Source organism: Equus przewalskii, chromosome 23, assembly GCF_037783145.1.
Source record: "Equus przewalskii isolate Varuska chromosome 23, EquPr2, whole genome shotgun sequence".
In the NCBI taxonomy this organism is placed as follows: Eukaryota; Metazoa; Chordata; class Mammalia; order Perissodactyla; family Equidae; genus Equus; species Equus przewalskii.
This window is the reverse complement of record NC_091853.1, coordinates 14,686,485-14,707,501: the sequence shown is the minus strand read 5'-3', so window position 1 is coordinate 14,707,501 and position 21,017 is coordinate 14,686,485. Positions and strand designations below refer to the sequence as shown.

Here is a 21,017-nt window from a genome sequence, read left to right as displayed (position 1 = left end):
GTAAAATTTCAGATGAAGGAAACGCTTCTGCCCCACCATGTGCTTGGATAGTCTTGACGCTACTTAGAGGACCTCTGTGACTATATGGGGCCCCACTGGATCATCCAGGACAATTTCCCCATTCAAGATCCTTAACTTAATCATATCTGCAAAGTCTCTCTTGCCATGTAAGAACACATTCACAGGTTCCAGGCATGAGGACATATCTGGGGCCATTCTTCACCTACCACAGGCAGGAAGAGAGGCCGGCTCCTCAATCGTTGTCGTGACGTCCAAGAGCTGCCATGCCACTAGTGCTGGGCCACCCACCCCACCCTCCTGAACTGGGGCCCTGCCTCACCAGGTGCTGCCATCAGCCTCTCCCCAACCCCGGTTCAGGCCCTCCCGACCAGATGGCACCCCGCACACATGCTCCCCCCTCTCTCACGGTCCCCGAGCATCTGCAGGCCCTGGTTACAGTCGCCTCTTCCTCCAAAGGCTGAACCAGGCTGGGCAGTCTCAGGACCAGCGTCGCCAAGGCTGGGACAGCAGCACCCTCTTGGACTTGGCTTAGGAGGGTGTAGACACAAGGGGCGGTGAGAGGTACAGCTGGTGCCCCCAGGTCTCTTTGGCACTTTTCTTTCTATTCATTCACCTCCTGCTTCTTCTCTCCTAGGACGCATTCTTTTCTCTCTCTTATTCTCCATCCTCCCCCACCTCAGCTAGTGACACCAGGGACACAGAGCACTTTCCGTACTCAGTGCATCGAGGAGAGAGAGTTCACTGAGCCTTTGCCATTTCTCTCTCTCTCACACACACACACACGTGCACACAGAATCACATTCTGAATCGCATTCTGAACCGTGTTCAACGGTAAAAGAGGCCGAGGGCACGGACCCTGCCCTGCCTCAGCCTGTGTGAGGACAAGAGCTGCAGAGCCAGAGGGCCCGCTCCCGGTGCCAGCATCATCCCTGACTGTCTGTGAGACCTGACCCCATGACGCTCAATGTCCTCACCTGTAAAATGGAGATAATGTCCCTATTGGGATGCCACACCCATTTGTGGTCCCCAAAATCCTGGCATAACTTTAAAAAATATCCTTGATGTGGAAGAAGCTGTAACAACTGGACAAGGAAGAAACAGAGAACACAGCTGCAGGGACCTCAGGAGATTCAAGGGGCACCTGGCGTCAGAGGTCGGGGGCATGCACGGCGTCCAGACCAAGCCTTGACCAGAACCAGCTCCAGCTTTCACGCCAGCGTTACACGCTGGAATAGCCTCAGACCTCTCCCCACTCTCCCCTCCTCGGACCCCCACACAGCCCATGGGGACAGCAGAAGGGGTCTCTGGAGTTCTCTTGTCCTGTTTTACTACACACTGGAAGGTTCGGTATTGCCCTCTGAGGAAACCACTTCCCTAGGTGGTCCAGTCAGTGAAGGCTGGTTCCACTCGGGACGGTACAGTGCTGTGGATGTCTGACCTCCTTCACACTCTGCCTTGAGATGCCAAGTAGAGACAGGGGGAAGTGAGGAGAGAAGAAAGCATCCTTTTCACATTGATGGTTGTCTGATTATTAGTATAATTGCTCAGCAACTAACCCTCAGGTCGGTTGTATAGGTGTCCTGAGACAATGTGAGGAAAGCACATAACGAGCCCTCAGTAGAAACTAGTTTTTTTCCCCATTTACTGCCTTGTGGGGTGAACTTGTGCAAGTGCCCTGAAATCTCTGAGCCTCGGTCTTGGGTTAAACGGGCTGCCCATTGGCCTACCTACCTCACAAGACCCAAATGCAATAATGTGTGTGAGGGTCACCATGAAATGACAGTAAGACACCATACAAAAGTGTCAATAGGAGAACAACGAGAAATAAAGAAAACAAAACAAAATAATTGGTTAGGTGGTGTATTGGCCTCCTAGGCTGCCATAACAAAATACTACAAACTTAGTGGCTTCAAACAACAGAAATTTATTGTCTCACATTCCAGAGGCCAGAAGTCCAAAATCAAGGTGTTGGCAGGGCCGTGCTCCCTCTGAAGGTGCTAGGGAAGGAACTGTTCCACGCTTTTCTTCCAGCTTCTGGTAGCCTTGAGTGTTCTTTGGCTTACAGATACATCACTTCACTCTTCCGTCTTCACATGGCGCTTTCTCTGTGTCTTTATGTTACTTTCCCTCTGAGTGTCTCTGTCTCTGTGTTTTGAAATGTGTCTGTGATTTTGGTTTTATTCAGGTATGGTGAGCCCAACAGATCAGGAGACGATTGTCTTTGAAAAGATAGTTTGTTACTCATAGTTCCCACGAGGAGGGGGCACAGCATGCCACGCAGGGCCACAGAGGGAAGCAGCAGCGCTGGTGAGGAGGCAGAAGGAGCGAGGAGAAAGTGTGGGCAGGAGTCCTTATTGTGGTTTTCATGGGAAGGAAGAAGGAAAACAAGGTGCGCAAGCTGAGCAGGTTTCGGATTGGATGGGTTGAATAATGTCAGCAGGCTCTGGGCTGTGGGGGTGCTCCTAGTGGTCCCATGCTGCCCTTGGGTGATTAGGAATATTGCCATTGCCTCCTGGAGCGTAAGAGCCAGACAGAGGAGGTGGTTTGGAGAATGGGCTCCAGATGGGTGAGGATGCATGAAGGGTGTGGTTCTGTGCAAGTCATTTGCTATCTCTAGGGACTGGCTAGCCCTGGGAGGGGCAGTCCCACTCCAGTCACCAAAGCCCCAGATGCCAGAGCATCAAAAATGCAGAAAATAAGAAAACATAGCTAATACACTCTGTGTCCAAATTTCCCATTTTTATAAGGACAGTAGTCATATCGGATTTGGGCTCACCCTCATGACCTCATTTTAATGTGATTACTTCTATAACAATGCTATTTCCAAACAAGGCCACATGCTGAGGTACTGGAGATTCAACACATCTTTTTCAGAGGACATAATTCAACCCACACAGACAAGGAACACTAAACTTTTTCAGTCAAGGGCCAGATAGTGAATGTTTTAGACTGGAGGGCCATATTTCCTCTGTCACAACTACTCAGCTGCTGTTGTGCCAGGAAAGCAGCCACAGACCATGTGTAAATGCATGAGAATGGCTGTGTCGCAATAAAACTTTATTTACAAGAACAGGCGGTGGGCCAGATATGGCTCACAGGCCATGGTTTGCCAACTCCTAGGTTAGGAGACAAATTTTCTAAACAAGAAATAAGGGGTTCAGGCAGGCTTTCTGAGAGAGGGGATTCAGCAAGGAAATAGAGCTCAGGAACAAAATTTGAGTCCCCAGAAGTGCAAGGGGCGGAGTCAAGGCAAGTTTAGCACAGGGTCTGGGCTCAGGGATGTGGACTCAGAGCTGGTCAAGGCAGGAAATAAACCCACATGGTTTGGTTTGAGGCTGAGTTCGTAACCACCAGCCACACACCTCCCAGAGAGGGTCTGGTCACTCCAGATGACAAGGCTGGGGTGGCTGGGCATCTAGAGGGCCAGAGCGCCTGGAAAGAAATGATGGAGAGCAGAAATGGGTGGGTCATTAGAGTCCATGGACCTCAGGCTCTCCACTGAAACAGCCCTAGGGAGGGAGCTTTATTAACACCCTGAGAGCTGTACTTGGAGTTAACAAAGCCTCTATGAATTGTGTTAAACATAAATTAATAAATAAGCCTCCAGGGACTCAGTTCACCAGAATTGTAAAGAAACGAAAACAGAAACGAGGTCAAGATACTAATGGCAAGACGCTAATCGTGCTTGTTTAGCTGCATCATAAAACTTCACCCTTCTTGGCCTGGCATCTTTACACCTCATTGAAAATCCATTAAAACAATGGCAGGGCCATTAACCCTGACGTTCGGGCAGAAGCTTCCCGTGGGTGGTTTTTGACTAGGGTCCCTTCATTAATACTTAGCGTAATTGCTTGTGAGCTAGATAATTGTGATTATATACCACTGTTTAAATATAGAGGGGGAGCACTGAAGACTCAATCTTTTCTTTGCATCCTTTTAATTTTTTAATATGCATGGACTCATCCCCCTCAGGCAAGATAATATATTAAAATTTGAATTTTTAAAACAGAGGGCTGATGACTCAATTTACAAAAGAACTCACTATAGGATTTCTTAAATAATGAGCTCCCAGAGCAATCAAAATTATTTGATTTACGAAAATTCAATTTGCCAGCATCTTTTCCACATTACGACCCAAGCATAAAGGTTATATTTGAAAAAGAAACACAGCTGCTAATGAGTAGCTAGTGAGGCTGAGCGGAAAGCTGAAGGCTTGTGTCTATAAACAGGGTAGTGGCCAGAAGACAGATTTTAAGGGTACCCTGAAGATCAGCCTCAAAACCTGGGGTAGGGCTGTGACCTGATAGGACACGCAGCGCAGACCAGCGAGCCAAGGGGAGTGTCAATCAGGGATGAGGGGACCCAGAGACCAGACTGCAATTTGGAGCTACTGCGATAGATGCTCCTTCTGTGTGTGTACAGAGGGGGAAGCCCCTGGCTCACAGAAAGGAGGCTCCTCCCTCTCTGTGCCTCCCCCCGCCCACCCCCCCGCCACATGCAGTGAGGCAAACCTACGCAGCAGCATTTCAGATACACCTGATGTAAAGCCCCGAGGATGTCAAAGACCTTTTCCATAGAACAGTGGCATCTCTGTCAGTATGTCATCAGCTTCCATTGTTCTGCATTTAAAACCAGCCACGCGAAATTGCAATGCCATCTTCCAGGTGCGTGGCATCGAAGTCTTAGGTTCTATTGAGTAGTAATTTGTTATAATTATTGCTAATAACTGAACTTTGCTAACGATTTACTCTTCTCTTTTAGTTGTGGTCGTTAAATTCCAAGTTACCCCTATATTCACATCATGCTCATTCGCTTGGATTTTCAATGAGGTGTGAAGATTTCCTTGTGCTTTGTGAGACAGAGAGAAAGGTGTAGAGTAGACACTCTGAGAATTGCCCAGTAGCCTCGCCACACAGGCGCATGTCCCATCTGTGACTGTCAATTGTCCAAGCTGGGGGGAAAAGCCGCCTAGCGTGGTGACTTCCAGGATTTGATACATCACACGCCAGCAAAATGTGCATGCAAAGTTCAGGGCCCTGGGGAGAATCATGAATGTTTTATTTGCAAAATAAGAACACTTGATCAATAATCTGTTACCTCTTATGATCGTCATTTCATACAAGAACGAGTATATTAACCCCGACAAAGTCAGAAGGACAACCTCCAAGATAGGTGATAATCTCACATTGACCTATATATTAAAAAAACATGGTTCACATTTTTCTCATTTTGCTGCAGATTGGTCAGAATGTTCCTCATGGACCTACAAACATCAGTGCAATGACAGGGACAGACAGAGTTTGGAACCCACTGCCCTAGACCTTGGCTGTCCAATTCAGTGGCCACTACTTACACAGGGCTGTTGAGCACTAGCACTGTGGCTGGTCTGAACTGAGATGTGCTGTAAGTGTAAAATCCACACCAGATTTCAAAGCCTCAGTACAAAAAACAAATGAATGTATAACATCTTCGTCATTTTTATATTTATTACATGTTGAAATGATCATATTTTGGATATATTAATATATCATTCAAATGAATTCAACATGTTTTTTATTTTTTAAAAAATGAGGCTAATAGAAAAATTTAAATTACTGTCTGGCTCATACTATATTTCTACTGGACAGTGCTGCCTAGATGACCAGCATCAAGTGGAGAATGTTAGATGCCACAGAGGTAGATTATAGCCTCTGATTATATTCATATATATCTTATATATTTGGCATTGAAATACCTAGTAAATAGGACTTGAATTTATGTTTTCACGCAGGGCAGGGAAGCCATGACTATGGGAACCTGAATGTGCTCGAGACAACCTCGTCGTGGGGCGTCTTTACTTAGGGTTCCAGATTATACACTTGATGCCCACTATGGCCACTAGAGGGCAGTAGCGTATATAAAAATGTGAGCTTTCGCACACCCCTTGACTGAGAAGACCTCGCAGGCTCGGCTCTTAAAGGAATGCTGTGATGATTGTTACAGCTGATCCTTTTCCGCTCTCTGTTAAGCGCTGTATGCTGTCGGGGGAGGCGGAGACCACAGATGACTGGGCAGAGCCTGAGCCGACCCTTAAACTGTGAGTGAGGCTCAGACAGAGCAGCAAAGCAGGAAAGCCATTCTGAATGAGAAATTGTGTGTAAAGGCAAATGTTCGAACACTCAGGCTGTAGCGTCAGGTTTATTTTCCTGGCTCTGCTACTAACGAAATGTGTGGCCCGAAGCAACTCACTGGGCCTCGGAGTCTTCCTCTGTGAAACGAGGAGGTGGAGTGAAGTGAGCTCTAAGGCATCCCCTACAACCTCAGCATTCTGTACCTTCAAGAGCAAAGCCTGTGAGCCCCCTGTTATCACAGGCTTGATGGGGAGTCAAAGGGAGTAGTAACTATAGGACTTGCAGGCACAGTGGTGCTGTAAATTCATGCTTTAAACCTCCCTCTGCTCCAAACACTTAACAATAACAGATAAAATACAGAAATTAAAGAATTGAAAGTCAAAGACTTGCTCAAAAAGGTCAACATCTCCGAGGATCAGTACAGTAGAGACACAACACTGTAAGCTGGGAAGATGCTGTGGGACTGAGGCTCCAGGGCAGGAAACAGGCAGAGGTAGTGAGGAGCTTTTCTCCTGTGGTGAGATGGGAACTACCACGTGAGGAGGTATCCCCAAACCAGGGACTGTGTGGGGCTCTCACATGCAAGAACCAGGGGTATGAAATACATAACAAACCGCTTCCGGGGACTGAGGCTTATACAAAGCTTCTTAACCCCAAATGAGGAGGAACCTGGCCCCCTGGCCCAGGGACGGGATCAGCAATATCCCCAAATCACGACAGCATGGCTACCTGAGCTGACGATAGAAAATCTGGTTCTGTGGAGGCCAAGAGGAAGCAACTGCAAAACCACTAGGTTGGGTGGGGCGAGCACAAGAGAGATTAAAATTACTAACAATAACTCACCTCAGAGAAAGACTAAGAAAGGCAGTCAAAAATTGCAATTAAAATGATGCAATGGCAGGAAGCAAATTCACTTCAGACGAAATGAAAATAGTAAGGTGATCTGATTGACTTTTAAAATAAGAATACATTATTTATTCAGCAAATATTTTAAGCGCCTATAATGTCCTAGATACTGTTTTAAGTGCTGAGGATATAATAATAACCAAAAGAAAGTGCCCACTTGGAACTGACATTCTAGTGGAAGAGACAGACAATTTTTTTTAAATTGCATAGTAGGCCAAGTAGTAACAGTGCTATGAACAAATCTTTAGGATCCTTGAAGATATAAAGGAGTGATTAACAACGATATATAAAAACATAAATTATGAAGCAAAAATAGGCAAAATTAAACAAAAGCAAGTTATGAGAAAGAACTAATTGAAATGAAAAATATACGCATTGAAATACATAAACTCAGTAGTATTGGATAAATGCTATGAAGTCATAGTGCAAGAGAGATTCATTAATTAGAAGGTGGTATGATACTGAAGAAATCACCCATAATGCAGCACAAAGAGAGAAAATCTATTTTTTAAAAATATGAAAGAGCAATTAAGAGGCATAGAAGGTAGACCGACAGGCACCAACCTAGAGCTAATAGGAATTCCAGAAGAAAAGAATAGAAGGAACGAGAGAGAAGTGATGTCCAGAGAGATAATACCTGAAGTTTTCCAGTATTAAAGTTAGACTTCACCAAGAACTCTAGATATGGAGCTATAGGAACTTGCATTTTCGCTATGATGTATCTAGGTGCCCACATATTGTAGTGAACCTGCAAGACACACAAGGATAAAGAAAAATTTATACCCAAGAAAATAAGACTACCTACAAAAGAAGGAAAAACTGATGTTAGCAACAGATGCCAGAAAACATGGAAGGAAGCTTGCAAAGTGCTGAGAGAAAATTACTAATCAACATAGACTTCTATACCCAGCGAAACTAGCATTCATTCAAGACTGAGAAGAAAATATATATAGTTTTCAAGCATACAATAATTTAGAGAAATTACAGCCCAGGAGCCCCAGGTAAAAGAATTACTAAGGAATGAAATCACAGCGGAAATTACAAAAATTTGGAACTGAACAACGAAAGCACAATCTATCTGAACAGTAATAACAATAACGGCCAGGATATGTTGCTTCCAGCTATGAGCCTGGAATTACATCTCTCTCAGCGTCAGCTTATGGACTAGGTATTGTTAACTCCTTTGTAAGGATGAGAAAACTTTTTGGTAGAACAAGATAATCATGCTGCTCTGGACTGAATGTTTGGGTCCCCCCCAAATTCTTATGTTGCAGCCCTAAGCCCCCATGTGATGGTATTAGAGGTAGGCCTTTGAGGAAAAGTTAGGTTTAGATGAAGTTATGAGGGTGGAGCTCCCACGATGACATTAGTGCCTTTATAAGAAGAGGAAGAGACACCCAAGCTTCCCCTCCCCGCCATGTGAGGGTGTAGTAACAAGGCAGCCGTCTGCAAACCAGGAGGAGGGCTCTCCCCAAAACCCAGCCATGCTGGCACCCTGATCTCAGACTTCCCAGCCTCCAGAACTGTGAGAAATAAACATCTGTTGCTTAAGCCACCTAGTCTGCAGGATTTTGTTACAGCAGCCCAAGCTAAGACATATGCATAACAGTCTGGGTCTGCACAAAGATAGGGAGCCAATGAAGCAAGAAGGGAGGTGCCGGTGGCATTTTACTGACCCTTAGGGACGAGAACAGGGGGCCTGTGGCAGGGACCAGCAGCTGTTCAATGGGGAGGAGCTGGATTTACTCTAACTCAGAAATTCATGCTGGTGATCACCTCTGCCCTTCTCACCTTTCCCCTAGGCCCAGGCTGAGTTTGCCCCAATTTAAACATTACATTATCAGGAACACCTGCCCAGCTGGTAGCCAGAACTGGGTTTTCAAAGCTGTAAATAAAGAGGCATTTATGGGAACCACATATTTGGACTGAGGTTCCCAAATCTGGATGCACCCGGGAACCTCCTGGGGAGCTTTCAGATATACCCATGCCCTCCCCTCAAGATCTGTCCTCAGCTGACCTGGGCTGCTACCTGGGCAATAGGATTTTTTAAAGCTCCTGGTGGTGGGGGGGGGTGGGCAGTTGGGGAGTTGTGGGGGAGCGGGGATACTGGTGTTCAACCACAGCTGAGGACCGCTGGCCTGGAACTGGGTAGGACAAAGGAAAACGTTCTTGCTGCCCAAAGGGCTGAATCTGGGGACAGAGGGCTGTCAGCCCTTATCCATACCCAGCACCAGCACCTTGGCAAACTTCAAAGCCTGCTGTTCTGACAGCTTTGGGAACCGCTTCCCCTTTCCTTGAAGGAAGAGTGTAGGTCTTCTCTGAAATCAGAAAAGAGGAAGCACACAGTGCTTGTCAGCAAAGCTAGCAATGCTCCCACAGTGGGTGAGGGGAGCTTCCTCTTCTCCTGACATGGACAGAGTTAAAGGCCAGCAGCCTAGAATTCAGGGCGGTATGAGGAGGCACTTCAGTTCCCCATGTGCATGGCCTCACGTGGAAATGACCAGACAACATAAGTTCTGTTAAACCTTAAGCCCTCGCGTGTAAAAACCACTTCCCCCTTTTTCCCATCTGTCTCTCCCTATCCGCCACCCCCACCTCTGTCCCCACTGTTCTCTAAATCCTGGTCCAGCTTGGCTCACTCACACCTCCCAACTCCCTCCTCATCACTGCCCTGCCTAGCACCTGCAGGCACCTGGCCGGTGCTCCTGCCCCCTGCCTCCCCCACACCACCCTTCCCAGCCCTCACCCTGCCACCCCTGCCAGTTCAGGGTCCTGGGTGCTCATTTCCTCGGCCAGGACCCAGGCTAAGGCCTGAGTTTGCAGCAGGCCCTGCAGAGGCTGCCCGCGCTGGTGGCTCCCCACCCCAGACCTTCTCGCGGAAGGTGGAATTGTCTTCCTAAGCCGCCATGTGTTGACTGAGGCATCTTCCTGTGTTCGTGACTCCCAGTTGCTGATTACATAAACCCCACCTCCTCAGCAGAAGCTTCAGGTCTTCCTTTAGCTCCCCGCACCCCTTCCCTCCCCATCGCCTGTGGCTCCTGGGCTTGGGCTCTCCACCCTCACACAGGAGGTTACCAGTGCCCTCCCCTCCTCTCACCACTGGCTTCAAACTTAAAGCTCTGAGCCAAACCCAATTCCTCCTCTCCTCCTTCACGAACCCTCATTGTGTCCCACCCCCCTCATCTCCCATGCCCCAGCCACTCCTGCTCCCCATGCAAGTGTTGTCTAGGTCCTCAGGGCTCTCCTAGGGCGAGGACTGTCTGCCTTGTCACCCTCTTCTCCCTTCTCCCTTGAGTTCATCCTGGGACCCTAAGAAGGAGCAGAAGCTGAAAGAACCATGAGGTGACTGTACTCACTTCATCACCAGACTTGCCCCACTGTGCCCTGTACCTAGCAGGTACCTAGGAAAGGAAATGGTGTGGCCTGAGCAGCCCAGGAGAGAAAGCCGGAGCATCCTGGCCAAGAGGGACTGCCTGCCCACTGGGGCCCGGGGTTCTGGGGCCCTGCTTCCTAACGACAACCTGCTGCTCAGATATTCCCCTAGGACTACACATATCACCCAGCAGCAAAGATCTCGGGGCTTCCTGCCTGCCAGGTAAGTTCTTTCCTTCACTGTCAGAGCACCTGGTGATGCGGGGCCCTGCGCTGGACATAGAGGTACACAGTTGGAGGACAGGGCCAGCCTTGTCGGGGCTCCCAGGGAAGTGGGTGCACAGACAGGTCAAGAACTGTGACCATACAGTGTGCTGATGATTGCCATGAAGCAGAAGGAGGCGGGGAAGGCACCGAGGAGAAAGATGACCTCTGCGGGCACATGGACAGCTTGAGCCTCACTCGACAGCCTGACACTCTGGCTTTGGTTCCCCTCTCCTCCCACTCAGCATCACACTCTCACATTCTCTCTTGTGTTGGGAGCTGGGTCCTGGTCCTCTACCGGCCTGTCTGCTTTTCTCTCTGACACTTGTTCACCCACGGTCCCTTCTGCTCTTACAGCTGTCACCACCCTACCCCACCCCTGGTCATCCTCAGCTTCATGCCACATAGCCAACTGCCTTTGTGACTTCTCCACCCCATGGTCACGACCCCACCTCAAGTGCATCTCCTCTCCCCGTAAACTAAGGACCCCTCTGAATGTTTCTGCCCAGTATCCCGACCACCATCTCTTGCAGTGGCCATCCTTGACTCATCCTCCAGAATCCAAGCTGCCGCCAGATCTCGGCTATTCTTCTCCTGGTCCTTCCTGCCCACCCCTTCCCTACTTTCCTGCTCCAGCTGGGGACACTTGGCCTAAGTCCAAGCCTCTCACTTGGCCTGACCTCTTTACCCCACAACACCCTCAGCATCCTATCACTCCGTCTCACACAGGGCTGCTAAGAAAATCACCCTGAGACCCTGCCCTGCATATGTCACTGCCCACCCCTCTCAAAAACCTTCAGAAGTCTCCATTGCCCACAGGACTCTGCATTCAAAGATGCTCCCCCTCTGACCCCCTCCAGCATCCTTTCTCCTTCCTGCACACAGAAGCCCTCCACCCCTCAGGCTGTTGCCTTCCTGGAGTGCCTTCTCCTCTTTCTCTCTATTAGGTGAGTGGGATCCTTCCTTTGAGAGCCAGAGCAAGCCCCACCTCCTCCAGGAAGCCTTCCTGAGAGCCCCAAGCATCAGTGTGCCCCTTCCCCAGCACTCCCATGGCACTGGCTGTCTGTGATACTCCCTCCCTCAGAGCAGCCGCTGCCTGGAGAGTCTAAATTGTCTTTCTGTGCACAGTCCTGTCTCCTCACACACGGTCGGTCCCTCTCAGGCTGGAACCATGGCTTCCTCTGAGCTGAACCACCGGCACAGTGGGCTGCACAGACAGAGAATTTCTCTAAGATCATGCTGCGTACTCAGGGTGTTCTGTTCAACAATTTGCTGTCCCCATCCCCCCTTTTGGAAAGTGGTTTTCAGAAGGCCAGAGACCTGCTCCATCCCATGACGTGCCAAAGCAAATGGGACACTGGAATGAGAGGAAAGGTGCCTGACTTGTCCTGCCCCGTCAACCAGAGAGGGCCATGTATGCTCAGAGCTCAGCACCGAGCATCACAAGCATCCCCTCGAAGGAAGACAAGAAGGATGCCCCCTCCTCTAGGGCTTAGAGCCAAGCTGACTTGGCAGTCCTTAAGAGACCACGCCATCCCTCACTGACGGAGGAGGCACTGGCGTGAGCCAACTTACTGGGTCCAAATTCCCACCCAGGCAGCCCTGCCTGAAGGTCCAGAGGAGTTTCCCAGGTTCCTGGGCCTTGGCTGATCTGGAGGGAGGCTGGGGAAACCTCCCTTTCAGGTCTTAAGTCAGAACCTAACACACAGTTGATAAATGGCGGCTGATGCTGTGGTTGCTACAGGATGCTGTGGTTGTGTGGAGGTTGTGTGGTTCTGCAGATGTGGTTGTTGCTGTTGTGTGCTTGTGTGGTTGCTGCAGTTACAATTATTGCAGTTGTAGCTGTGTGGTCATGTGGTTGTGGTTGATGCCATTGTGGTTGATGCAGTTGTGGTTGCTGTGGAGTTTGTGGTCATGTCAGTTGTGTGGTTCTTGCAGTTGTGGTTGTGCGGCTGTGTGGTTGTGGCAGGTATCCTGGCTCTTCCTTCACAGCCTGAGGAGCAGCCAGCACTCTGGAGGGGTGGCCTCTTGACACCTGACACCGTCTCATCTCAGAGCCAGGCTGTGCTCAGGAAAACAGAAAGGAAATCTCCTGGTGAGCGGATCTTGGAAGCACGAACTTCCCCAGCCCACAGCCCTCTCTCTTTGGCTGTCATTGACTCGCCAGCATGGCTGTGTAGGCCACTCATCCGGAGCTGGAGTGAGGTCCAAGTGCTCGAAACCCTGAGGGTTCTCCTCTGCGCAGCGCCATGTCCATTTCCAAGAACACTTTCCGGTGCAGAAACCCATTACCTGCAACCCTAAAAATAGACCCTGCCCAATGCCGCTACCCTGAGATGTGTCAAGCAAGCCTGGCCAGACAGTGCTGATAGTTTGGTGGGGGGCAACAAACAAGCAGGATTCTGCTGGGGGCGGGGGGGGCGGTGCATGATGGGAAGACATGACTCGCCTCAGGTCATAGCGGAGGCCCAAGTGGAGTGCCCAGCCGGATGCCCACCTCCTTGACCCTGGGCCCAGAGTCAGCATGAGGCAGGCATGAGCATCTCCTTGCCACCTCCACCTATCACTCTTACAAGGGCCCCATGGGTGGATCAGAGCCATGGTGAGACTGAGGTTTCGCCAGCATGGCAGGCAGAGACTCTCGGTTTTTGGTACCCAGGATGGAATTTTATATCTGCCTCAAGAAACCCGGGTCCTGTACAATATATCCCCTTCCTTGAATCGTGCTCCCAATCAGAAATTTGTTTCTTTTAAATGTATTGGTAGATAATACTTCCCATGGTCCAATAATCAAATGTACAAAAGGGAATACAGTGAAATACGCCCTCCCATACCTTTCCCTTAGCCACCCAGAGATAGCTCATGAATATCCAAGCAAAGATGCACATGTATCCATAGGAGGGTCCACGGATGGTGCTAAGAGTAAACTCTGGAGCCAGATTGCCTGAGTTCAAGACCCAGCACTGCCCCTTTCCAGCTGGCACATGACCTTGGGCAACTTCTCTGTGCCCCAGTCACCTCCATCTGCAGAACAGAATACAATCATAGTACCTGCCTCATAGGATTGGAGCGAGGTTAAAAACACGTATAAGCTCTCCCTGTCGCGGATGTTCTTTCTTTCCTGTTTTACAGAAATGATAGCATACTGTTTTGCACATACTGTTCTGCACATACTGTTCTGCACCCTATTTTTTTCACTTTCAAGTGTATCTGGATGTTCATTAGCCCATTTAGAGCTGTGTTGTATTCCATTGCCTCAATGCACCATAATGTATTTAGCCAGTCCTTTTTGATGGACATTTTGGTGGTTCCAGCCTTTTACGAGCAATACTGCAATGAATAAGTTTGTAAATACTGCATATTTTTTTACACCTCTGTCGTGCCACATAATTATCATTTTTTTGTGATAAGAACAATTACGATCTAGTCTCTTAGCACCTTTGAAGTTAATACCACAGTATTGTTGTCTATAATTTCTATGCTGTGCATCAGATCTCCAGGACTTATCTATCTACTGGTTGCAAGTTTGCACCCTTAAACATCTCCCCAAATATATTCTATATTTTGACCAAAAGTGCTTAGGATAAATTCCTAGAAGTAGAATGTTGGTCAACAGGTGTGGGCATTTGTTATTTTTGCCTTCCACAGAGGTTGTACAGATTCAATGTTCCATTGGCAACACATGAGTTTCTGTCCCCCATACCTTTACCAACATAGTGTGTAAACAAAGTTTTTATCTTTATCAGTTTGGTAAGTGAAAAATGGCAAATACTATCTCTCTGTAGTTTTATTTTACAATTCCTCTTATTACGGGTAATGAGAAGCATCTTCTTATATGTTTATAAATCATTTGTGTTTCTTTTTCTGTGAACTCTGTTCATGTCGTTTGCCCATTTGCTTATGATACAGTTAGTCATTTTTCTTATGGTTAATAAAGGCCTCTGTGTATTAGAAATATTACCATATTTTTCCTAGTTCGACATTACTCTTTAGAATTTGCTTTTACTAGCTTTTCCATACATAATTTTTAATACAATAGAAGTTATTTTTTTTATGGTTTCTGTATTTTGTGTCAAACTTTGAAATGACTTTGAAAGTTCTTCCTTATTCCAAAATAGTCATTTGACAATTTTTTTAGACTCCCATAGTTTCTTCTAGCATTTTTAAAAATGTAAATCACTGATTGTTCCTGGTATGTATCCTGATATAAGAAATGAGGTATGGATCCAACTTAATTTTTTTCCAGATGGCACCCAGTTGTCTCAACACCATTTATTGAATAATTCATCTTTTTTTTCCAATGATTTGAAATGCCATCATTATCATAAGCTAAATTCCCAATAAGTTTTGTTCTATTTCTGGACTTCCTATTTTGTTCCAACTACAAGATGTCCTACACAATTTTAATTATTCTAGTTTTATAATACACATTATATCTTATAAGGTTAGTTTCCCATTCATTTTTCAGCTTCTTCTTCCATATGAACTGTTAGTTTTATTGGTATTTATTTTCATTTTTAGGTTAACTAAGATAAAACTGACATTGAATATGTCATTGAATACGATGCTGAGTCAGTTTTCGGCGAATTATATTTTCCCAGAAGAGTATCCACCATATCAGGTTTTACAAAGTTAGGGGGTTCCCAAGATGACCCTCAGATTCAATAATTTGCTAGAAGGACTCATAGAACTTGCCAAAAGCTGTTGTACTCATGGTTACAGTTTATTATGGTGAAAGGATATGGTTCACATCAGCTAAGTAAAGACATTCATAGGGCAGAGTCCAGGAAAGTTCCAAGCACAGAGCTTCCAACTGTCCTCTCCCAGTGGAGCCATGGACAACAGACCTTCCCCGGAAACAACATGCAGCAATACACTCAGAGTATTGCCCACCAGGGAAGCTCACCTGAGCCTTGGTGTGCAGAGTTTCGATTGGGGTTCAAACACACAGACCTGACTGACTGCCCACATGGCTGACCTTTAGTCTCCAAATCCTCCAGAGATGGAGGGAACACTGTATGGTCCAAAACTCCCATCATAAATCACATTGTTAAACTGTCAGGTGTGGCCAGAGGCCCGAGGTCAACAAAGACACTCTTATCAGGTGGGATATTCCAAGGGCCTAGAGGTTACCTCCCAGGAGCCAGGGACTAAGGCCAGATCTCTCTTTGGGTGAGGTTAATTTTTTTAACTACACAAGTGTTAAAAGTTATTTATATGGAGTTGAGCAAAATAGTTTCTAAGGATTCTTTTAATCCCCTCCATCTGTGGTTATTTCTCCCTCAGCATCTTCCTTCTTTTTTCTTGACAAGGTTAGCTGACAATTTATAAACCTTATTGTTTTTTCAAAGAATTAGCTTTGAATTTATTTATTAGTTGTTTATTACAATTTACTAATTATAAAACTCTTCTTGTCTTACAATTCATCCATTTCTGCTTTAACGGTTATTAATTTCTTCTTTCTACTTTCCTTAGGTTTATTACCTTCTTTCAAACTACTGCAGTTGGATGCATTTGTTTTTCATTCCTGTTTAATTTTTTATTAATTTATTATAAGGCTATGTGTACTAGTCAGGGTTCTCCAGAGAAACAGAATCCATAGGCTATATAAATAAATTTATTATAAGGAACTGGCACATGCAATTATGGAGGCTCAGAATTCCCAAGATCTGCAGACAGCAAGCTGGAGACGCAGGAGAGCCGATGGTGTAAGTTCCAGCTCGAGGCCGAATCCAAAGGCAGAAGAGGACCAATGTCCCAGCTCAAAGACAGTCCAGCAGAGACAAAGAATTCTTTCTTACTCAGCCTTTTATTCTATTCAGGCCTTCAACAGATTGGGTGAGGCCCACGGGCATCGGGAAGGGCCAGGCGCTTCACTCAGTCTGCCAATTCCAATATTAACCCCATCCAGAAACACCCTCACAGACATACCCAGAACAATGCTTCGCCAAGTCCCTGGGCACCCTGTGGCCCAATCCAGTTGACACACAAAATGCCACTGTGCATTCTTCTCTGGCACTGCTTGATTCTGATAAGTAATGTTTTCCTTATCAGTTATTTTACAGATAATCAGCCCATCTCGAAAGTGCCTTGTGGCTTACAGCAGGAATGTTTTGCTACTAGATTTTGGCCAGGCAATAAGTACAATGACTTGCCTGTTCAAATAAGGTTGTCCCGATTCGATTCTCGTGAAGCCAATACAAAGGTGAACCAGGACCTCCGCAGGGCCCAGAAGTTGCTTTGAAAGGATTCTCTCAGAACTAGAAAAACTCACTTAAATATCAGTGGAAACATGCACCTACTTGCCTAGATGGGTTTCTTAACAACCAGCATCAAGAGTTCCCCTGTTAATCCTCAAATCTAAGAGGGAAAAAAGAAGCCACCTTTTCTCCTCCATCCAAATGGTCATAAATAACCATATTATTAACAAACATTATAAGGGCTACCATCATACCATCTAATATGTGTTTCCAGGGCTTTATATGTCATTTTATCTAATTTTGGCATGAGTGATAGAGATATCCTACTCTACATCTTAAAGACGAGAAAACTAAGCCTGAGAGAGTTTACATGACTTACCTAAGATCACACCTCTTTTTAAGCAGAGGAGCAAGGATTTCACACAGGCTCTGTCTGATTTAAAGCCTATGCATTTTGGGGGAGATGCCTCTCTTGTCTTTCCTCTGCCCCAACTTGCAGCAATAAGATGGTTCTGCCTCCCTTAACAAAATTTATCTTCCAGGCAGAGAGAGTAGGTCTGCCACAGTCCACTCTTGATTAGGGAGAAGTCCAGCCCGGAATTCTGGAACTGAGATGCAGCAGGCACCAGCCGTGGAAAGCCTTGGCCTGCAGAAGCCATATGGATGAAGAAGACTCTGAGCCAAGCACTAATGAAGAGAAAGATGAGGGAGATCAGGGCAGGGGCTGAGAGAGTAGAGGGCAGGCACAGCTGCTTCAGGAGGGGGACACTGACCACAGGGCCTGCATGTGCCGGACCCACCCGTCACCCATGCCAAGCCCATGGAGTTCATCTCAGCCATCTGGCAACTGCCCTCTAATAAAACGAGCACAGGACTTCCTATATTGAAGGTTTCAGTTGGTGTCGTAGCCAAGCCTCAGCGGGAACAGGAGAAGATGACCACATGGGGGCTGGAGGCCCCGATAGCAGTAGCCAGAGCCCACCGGTACATCTCAGAGCGCCTGCCAACTGGGCAGATTATCAGAACCCTGCTGCAAAGAGATAAGGAACGACCCGATCAGCCCTCGGAGGGCAGGGCTTTATTTAGCAGCCTGAGTAGGCTGCGAGGGAATGTCCTGGCTGGAGGCCTCGCTCAAGCCCCAGCAGAGAGGGGAGTGGGCAGCTGAGAAGAGGACGCTTTAGAAATAACCCCATGTGTGCTGATCTGCTCAGCAGCCTTGTCCTGGCAAGGCCCGAGAGCTCAGGGAGGACGGGTCATTTAGAAATAATTTTTATTTTCCTTATGCGTCTCTATTTTTTCCAAGTTTTCTGCGATGAACGTAAACTCCTTTTATCATCAGCAAATGTGAGTACAATTTTAAGAAAAGAAAGGCACGAAAGGAATTCCTTTGGTTGGGAATTCTAGTGATTGTCTTCACCCTGCTCACTGATCCCCAGTCCTGACTGGTCCTCTCGCCGCTTCGCTGGTCTCTCCCTGGGGAGCCCTCCAAGTGAGGCACGGGTTCTCTCAGCTCCTCTGGGCTTCCTGCATTCCCCATACCCTCCCCGCCCCCACAGGCTCAAAGGACGCTGTTCTTGGCTTTGTTGTCTTTGGATAAGGCGACCACGCCCCTCATCGCTGCTGGGGTGCAGAAGGGTCACTCAGGTGCGTCGGTCCTGCCTGCTTTCTGGCCCCCTGACGCTAGCTTAGTAATGGGAAAAAAGCCATGGAGTCCCCGTACAGAGTGTGTTTTGCACTCTTTGTGCCTCAGGCTCCTTATCTATGAAGTGGGTATATTAACAGCACGCGCCTCAGAGAGGTGCTATTAAGATTAAAATAAGGCAGAGGATATAGAATGCGTGACACACTGGAAATGCCCAATTAAACATTAACTGATTGTCAGTCCACTGTGCCTCCTCCACTCCCACCCGCCCCCTGAATGACCATATCTACCAAACTTGGCCAAGACGGCTTTCATTGTTTCCAAAAATAACTCGTTCCAGGAGGTGTGAGGATTCACCGCCCGACTCTGGCACTGATTCAAAGCAGCAGTTTCAGAAATGCTCTGAGAGGTGACAGGCTCCTTGGAACACGAGCCTTCAAAGTGCCTCCTTATAAGGCGGCTGTCCTCATTTGGACCGTGAGTCACCGCAGGGCCGCTGGAGAAACAGATACAGGAATAAACACGTTCCTTCGTAGTAATGACCTCACGGCGGCTGAGTTCAGCTCATGATTCTGGGGCAGGTTTCAGGAGACGCAAGTAGGTGAAATAGCAATCAATCCCTATTTTTCGAGCAAGTGTTATGTGCAAAAAGGCACTGTGCTAAGATTCAAAACTGGAACATAAAAACAAAAGATGGAAGTCTCTGTTGAGGAAGCAAAATGCAGGTACAGAAATGGAGAGCTCACCCAGCACAGCAGGATGCGATCCATGCAGGTGATAAGGTGGAGGGCTTGGAAGACGGTTTCTGCTGGGTTCTAGAGGTCAAAGCAGGCCTCGTGGAGGAAACGAATGTCATAATCAGTGGGCATCAGGGCTTGTAGTATCCTGGCGCGGTCAGCATAGTCTGAGAGAAAGGGTCTCACATGTGGATGCCGACAAGGCACAGTGTTGTACACACCCAGTACATCGTCTTCTTTGGTCCTGACAACAGTGTTGTGTGGGGTTCTCATTCCCATTGCACAGATTGGAAAACAGTGGCTCAGAGAAGCTCAGAGAGGTTAAGTTCTATGCCCAAAGTCACACACAGCAGAGGCAGAATTCAAACCAAGTTCTACCTGCCCCACAGTCCCTGTTCTTGCTTCTATCACCTGGCACTGCTAAGACCTCCCTTAAATCTGGCTCCCAGAACAGACCTGGGCTGTCTGTGACCGGGAATGGGGCTGTGGACTTCCAACAGGGAGGATGCTGCCCAGCGTAGCTGGCAAATTCTTTGGAGATATATTGACCTCATTTTGCCTGCCAGTTTCATGGGATAAGATGGGATGACTTCTAAAGCCTCGATCAAAGTAACAATTTTGACAGTTTTAAATATTTAAGCCCCTCCTTCCACTTTGTAGTATTTTTCCCAGTTCAGCAACTCACCCATTTTATCACCACAACAACCCGTAACAAGCAGCAGGGACTTTTCAGGAATGACACAGGAATAATTTTCCAAAGGTGACCTTTGCCTCCAGCTTTAAATCATTCCAACCTGGAGGATTTTTTTTGATGCAATAAACAGCACCTGCCGGTTAGCACTGGGAAAGTCCCCAGATGCATGTAGGTGTGGCTGACACTGGCACCAAGATATTGCCCATGACCTTGGTGTCATGGCCAAAGTCCACCGACACCAATATTACACAAAACCTAAGCATCACCCCCTGAAGGCATCAACCAGCAATTATTGAGCACCAAGCTCATGGCTCTCAAAACCAGTTTGAAATTACAATCCAGTAACCATTAATTTAACCCAGCTCAGACTGTATAAGTATATGCTAATCATGAAAGGACACTGGAAAGCTCTTTAGAAGGAACAGTGTTATGGACTGAATTGTGTCCCCTAAAATCCATATGTTGAAGCCCTAACCCCCAACGTGACTGTATTTGGAGACAGGGCCTTTCGGGAGGTAATTAAGGTTAAATGAGGTCGTAAGGTGGGGCCCTAATCCGACAGGCCTGGGTTCCTCTAAGAAGAAGAAGAGCTCCAGGAGACGGTGCTGTGTCTCTGCACGTGCACAGAAAAGAGGCCGCGTGAGGAGGGCTCAGCGAGAAGGCAGCTGTCTGTGAGCCAAGAAGAGGCCTGCCCAGAAACCAACCCCAGTGGCACCTGGATCTTGGACTTCCAGCCTCCAGAGCTGTGAGAAAATAAACTTCTGTTGTTAAGCCATCCCGTATTTAGATATAGCAGCCGGAGCTGACTAATACAAACAGGAACTCAGGCCGTCAGGGAGCCATGAAACCGCTACCCAGGAAACAGGGCAGGGTAGGACAGGCCATGATGAGCTGGTTAGACCTTTGCTCTCCCTCTGGGAGCCCAGTGTGGGGAGAGGCAGAAAGAGATACCATCCCTCTTTCATGAGTTTATTAATAGTAAACCTGATTCCGGGGCTGAGACTTAGGTGCGCAGTACCAGTGGGCTTCCTCACCCTGCCTCTCGGGTGAGGCACACGCCCTCCCAGGTGC

The 21,017-nt window shown here is 47.5% G+C and overlaps 1 long non-coding RNA gene across 2 annotated transcripts in view; it reads right to left on the bottom strand.

Annotated features, from left to right (window-relative positions):
* Positions 1-1,925: 1,925 nt before the first annotated feature.
* LOC139079003 (uncharacterized) overlaps positions 1,926-21,017 on the bottom strand; it is a 34,601-nt gene continuing 15,509 nt past the window's right edge. Inside the window, exons 2-3 of one of the 2 annotated variants that reach the window (XR_011532259.1) lie at positions 7,675-7,785; positions 1,926-3,453 (exon numbers count right to left, since the gene is read on the bottom strand). This is a non-coding gene — a long non-coding RNA (uncharacterized lncRNA). Of the gene's footprint in view, positions 5,058-7,674; positions 7,786-21,017 lie in introns of both variants that reach the window. The other variant, XR_011532258.1, reaches the window with a different exon arrangement.